Genomic DNA, 6,000 nt, shown 5'->3' with positions numbered 1-6,000 from the left:
AGGAAACAGAAAAATATGTATGTTCTGAACTTAATGACAAACGTAAACTAAGTCTAATAGAAGCACAAATGCCTCTGGGGCATTTTTGATCTCATTGTTCTTATTTCTAAAGTGCAACAAGTTACTAAAAAAAGACAACATCCATTTTCCATTGCCTTCTATTTACAAGACAGAGAAAAAGACTCCGTACACCTACTTGTATTCAATATTTCTACTTGATGTATCGATCAAGAACGTGTTTTATACATTATGTATCTCATCAAATAACAGTCTTTAGAAGCTGATTATTTTTCAATTTTACCTTCTCTTTTTTGATTAAATTCATGAGTGTACAAACACTTTTACTACTTTATAAAAATGGCAAATTACTTGATGATTCCATTTATACCCACAATCCTACAAACATTCATATTCAACTCAACTACTTTTTAAAAAGACTTTGCTGTCTGTTTGAGCCCTATGTACACAATGAACAGCTTTTGTATATCTCATATTGTAGGCATACACATCAAAAACTCATATTCTGGACACTGACTGACTTGAATTAAGCTTATGACTTGTTTAATGATCTAGGACTGAGGTTTCCAAAAAGCAGCTGAGAAGCTACTGGTAGCTCGCCAGCTCCCGGGAAGAAGCTCCTGGAAGCAAAGCCCAGCCCAGTAAGTCATTCAGAGGGTCTGGCAAGTTGAAGTAGGCGGTCTACTCATATTCAGGTCTTATGAGTCACAGGCAGCCAAACCAGTGAAAGGGCCCAAGCTAAGACAAAAACTCTGCAGCCCCGGGTGTGGGGTATGCATCATGACCACCTGTCTCTATCACGAAGCTCTAGCCATGCCCGTTCTGCATGATTAAAGCAACTGAGCGAGACGTGCTTCCTTCTCGTGTTAGGCCACCGCTTTTCCCTCCAAATACTTACATCATGCTTGGTCAGTTAGCACCAGCCTGTCAGAGGACTTTCCTAGCCACAGGAGGAGCAGGCAGTTCCCTTGGGCCATCTTCCAGCCCAGCCTTCTACACAGAATCCCTCTATGGGAATTCTAGAGACCATACATGCAAACCCTCCCGTTTCAGATGGGAGACTCCTAATTGCAAGGCTAGCTTCCCAATTCCTGCATGTAGAAACCCGATTCGGATTGTCGAATTATGTTTTGTTGGAAACAAGCAAGCTTAAGTTTGGAAATATATATCCCGAGCCAGAAAGCTTTGAGGTGATTCCTCCATGGGGGCGTTTGGGCGCCGCCCCGCCTGCTTTCTCGCCGTGCGAGAAGGCAGAAACAAATGGTAGTTATATAACTACCATTTGTGATTTGTTTCTGCCTTCTCGCACGACGAGAAAGCAGAACACTTCCTGGTTTAGAGTGAGTGGGTGGTTACTCGAGGGCAGGGGGGAGTGGCTTGGGGGAGTGGCTTGTCCACTGTTGTTAATACTGAAAGTTTGGACAGCCTGAGGCCGCCCAAACAGACAGTATTAACTACAGTGGGAAAGCCACTCCCCCAAGCCACTCCCCCCTGGCCTCAACTCTCCCTGTTCTCTGTATGCTGCAGCAGCAGCATACGACAGAAAATTACGTCACCTGGGGCAGCCGGCCACACCAATCAATCTGCGGCAGTGGAGAGGGAGGCTGCCTGCCGCGCCGCCTTCCTGTGATGACGTGCTGCAGGACTTGAATACAAGGAAGGCGGGAGTCAGGACGGGGTCTCCGGTCCGTAAGTTTATTTTTTTTTATTTGATAGCTAAGCTTCGTGTTTTAAACCTCAGATGACTCTTCCCTCTGCTAGATTGCGGGAATCACAGTGCTCAAAAACCCACAAATGTGTTTTTTGCTGGATGCCAGGCCAAGTGAAATCCGTGAAAACAATAGACACCGTTTATTAGACCTTGGATCCCTGGCTGCCTTGTTCACGTTTCATCTTCCGGTTGGCACACTCTCGAGTGGGTTTCTGTTTTAAACTTTGTGTCTTCATTGGTTTTCTGCCTTTTCTGTGAGGCTCTTACCTCTGTGCTCCTTGCCGAGGGCATTTACTGACAAAAATCTGATGGTGTCTTGTGGAATGCACCCAGCTTTTCCCAGTGCGGCAGGGCGCATAAAATCTGAGCAGTTGGATTTTATACTTTATGCTTACTGCAGCGGAGGGCGAGGATGGCCTTACTGACATGGGTGCACTGTGGTTGGTTCCCTTGTACTACTGTATCAGAAACCTATTCTCTAGCTTGGTCGTCGTGTTGGCACAGCGTTCCCCGCCTCATGACACTGTGCTTCTGGGTGGCACGGTTGAAGCATTGACACACTTGCAGTCACCTGCCAGTCGTGAATCTTAAACAAGTTGCGCTTTTTGCGACAGCAGACTTTCCTTCGTTTGTAACAATGAGAGAAAACTGAAAAGACTGCTTAGTGTGTTGTCAGGGTCGTCTTCCCTTGGTGACCGTAGCTAGTGTTGTAACCCTCTCGGTCCAAAGAAAGGAAATACTAAACTGTCTCAAAGTGCAAATTGTTAAGAAGTCGCATATGTGCACGCTGGTTCAGGGAGGGTTGTGGGAAAAAAGAGACCATAAATGCACTGATTGGCATCTATATTTTCTAAAATTTCTTCGGGGAGTGGAATGTGACCTCTCAGACTTTGGGCTTCCTCTGGATCATTATGTGCATGCCTTTACGCCCCGCCTATCAGAAAGTTCACCAGCCGCCACTAAATTGCCCTTAATTCTAGGAGGAGGAGATTGGAGGGCTTGACAGGCTTTGACATTTAATTTTTGGCAGTTTTACATACTGCATACAAAAACAGAGTTTAAAACTCTGTTTTTGTTTTCTCTGTGTTATTAAACTGCCAAAAATGAAATGCTGATTTTCTGTTACGTACATGCCAATAGGCCGACTCACACAGATTAACTCTACTTCAATCTAAGTCAATAGGAAAAATATTTTCTCCAGACAATTTTTTTTAAATCTCCCACTTGCCTGCTCTAAATGTTGGCATGTATGTGGAGACCTATGTATCAACCCAATCCAAGATGGCTGCCACCATTCCAACTCACATCCCATTCCAAAAAGTTATGGGGGTGTTCTTCTGATTCTGTTTTCTTTTCCTGGGTTAGAACTATTTAAGGGAGGTTTTTCCTAACTTCCAGTACGTAGCAACGCTTTGAGTGTTCCTTGTAGTGTCCTTTCAATCCTGGATTCAGCTTTCTGCTGTTTTTTAGTTTCGAGCCTTTACACTCTTCCTTGTTCCAATGACTCATCATCGCTGTTTTGCCATATGGCTGATTCACCTTGTCCATTGAACCTTGACAACTATTTCTGTGAGCTTCATCTTCTTAAGAGGTTTTCGCCTGTTTGTTTTTCCTCCTTGGGTCTTCTACTGGAAGGGGACATTTCTGCTGGGCGCTCACAGGTTTGGAGGCAACATTCATGACTGGAAGGGGTCGCTTTACCTCTGGAATAGCAAGATATGGACAAGCAGACACTGAACCCTCCTGGAGGGTGCAATCAGATATCTTAATCGTGACATTCTCTGCTCTCAATATAGCGTAGAAATTGATCATGTTGCAGGCCTTCTTTATCAGTCACAGTGTGTGAGAGAACAGAGGATGAGGAAAGATGAGTAACTTCTGGAGCCATAGCAGAGTTGATTGAATGTGGGACTGCAGATAGTGGTCCCTAAATGTAATCCTATATGGGGTGACCACAGTAGGACCATTTTGTAACAGTGATAATATCCATTAGTAGCTCAGGATGAATAACATTATTCAGAAACAGCTCTCACTGTAGGAAACATTAGATACCCCTGGACTAGGACTTGGTCTGCTGAGCTAAGGAGCTTCCAGGTTCCATCCTGCTCTCTCAGACAATAGAGAGAGAGAGCTTCTTGCCTTCTGTGAAAGCAGCAGGCTTATACTTCGATATTTATCAGGTGAATAATGGAATATTGGGCCTATGAAGTGGTGTCTAGGACATAGATGTCTGACTGAATTTGAATACAACAAATTATAAGTCCTATGCATTTCTTTCATGGTTTCACCATTCACTTTCCTGCCTGACACCAGGGGTCAGATGTACGACGCGCAAAATAGCGCCTCGCAAATTGTGAATATACCCTTCCAAAGTTGCGAGGTGCTATTTTGGATGTTCAACACTATCACACTGTTTACGATTCCCAATGGGGTCGCGAATTGAGAGGCTCATGAATATTAATGAGCCTCTTGCAATTTGCACCCCCTTTGGGAATGGCAGGCCCTCCCAGGTATATTGGCCTGCTGGGCTCAGTAGACCACCATGTCTGGGACTGCTTTTAATTAAAGCAGTTTTTGTTTAATGCAGCCCGTTTTCCTTAAAGAAATACAAGATGCAGATATCATATCATGGGGAGAGGCAAGATGGCGTCCGCACGTCTGGTCGCGTCGGACGTGTGAGCTGACCTCCCTTTTCTGAACCACAGGTCTAAATCTCTGAGACACCACTTGTGAAAACGAGATATTATCGAAAGGAGAATGCTGTGTATGTCAGTGTTTTGGACGGATTTATCTTAAGAGAGATTAAAGGAAAATAAATGCCTTTTCAGCTGTCTTTCACAGAACTTACTGTGTGAGGGACGCCGCCGGAGAATGCTGACACCGAAGCCGGTGCTTGCTGTAATCACTGCACTAGTGAGACTTCGCCGAGCCTTGTGGGCGGTACCCTCCGCAGGTGCTGCGGCTTGGCTTAGCGGGGAGCGTCGTTCTACCAGAGATCGGGTGAAAGGAGTATCGAGGACTTCGGGAGCAATGCCGCCAAAAGGAGCACGTACTAAGCGTGGCCAAGAGCTGAATGCTACCATGACCGGAGGTGAGAAAGATACGAGTGGGGGCGTAGCGTTGAAAGGTGGAACAGGCACTGCAGTTGAGAAACCGGGTGAGAACGCTGGATAAACTAAACAGACTATCTCGGCTCTGTTCTCGGCAGCAGAGGAAAAACGCAAGGGGAAAGCGCCCAACTCACAATCCATGCCTCACCTGGCTAGCTGCTCGACAGAATTAATAACTGAGATAGACACACTCATTCAGGATGTCATTATTAGGTCGGGAGAAAAAGAAGTTATGCCATCTGATATAACAGCAGAGGCGGAAACGGTGGCCGTGCCACAAACAGATATTTTCCTACCTGGAGTAAAGGGCACAGATGAGGTTGTTAAAGAGTCAGCATTAGAGCAGAATATTGGCTTAGTGGCATGCAGTATCCCAGAGCGCACTGACGACTTAAATACTGCAGAGAAGCAGGGCATAGGCAATGAAGCAGAATCGCCAGACTTTTATTCCGTTTCAGAAAATTCTGCTTCTTCATGTGAGGATCTGACGATGCAGTATTCCAAACAAATGCGCATGGACGAGGTAGAGAGTGAGGTCGACGACGAAGAGCTTGGAGAATACTCGGAGGACAGCCCGATCACAGTGAGGGGGGGAGGGGATGCCTCCATGAAAGAGGGGGCTGCCGGTGGATATCAAGTACAAGTGCAAGCAGATGGGGCGGAGGATATCACTTTAGCCACTATATATCAAACAATATTGAGCCACATGGACAAAACTGAGCAAGTCAGCCAGAAAATTCAGAATTCTTGTCAAAAGCTTCAAAACTCCATAAGGAGATTAGATAAGGCACATTCAGAATTTAGGGAAAGATTCACTGAGGTGGAAACTAGAGTGTCTAACATCGAGGATGAATTGGTAAAGCAGAGAGTGGTTACTGAGACTTTGAGTGCAAATAAGGATGATTTACTCTGGAAAATGGCCGATTTTGAAAATCGCGATCGGCGCAACAATTTAAGACTCATGCAAATACCTGAAGGTAAAGAGGGGCAAGACCCACGCATTTTATAGTCGAACTCTTTCAGAAGGCATTCCCGGATTTGAATAAATGGGATTGGGAGAGAGAAATCGAACGAGCTCATAGGTATCCCTTCAATATCCGTCTTCAACCTGGGCAAAATGTGTCTAAACCTAGGCCTTTTTTGGTGGTTTGTAACAACTTT

This window comes from Lissotriton vulgaris, chromosome 2_1, assembly GCF_964263255.1.
Source record: "Lissotriton vulgaris chromosome 2_1, aLisVul1.2, whole genome shotgun sequence".
Classification (NCBI taxonomy): domain Eukaryota; kingdom Metazoa; phylum Chordata; class Amphibia; order Caudata; family Salamandridae; genus Lissotriton; species Lissotriton vulgaris.
The sequence above is the reverse complement of the archived record's forward strand: the minus strand, read 5'-3'. Positions refer to the sequence as shown.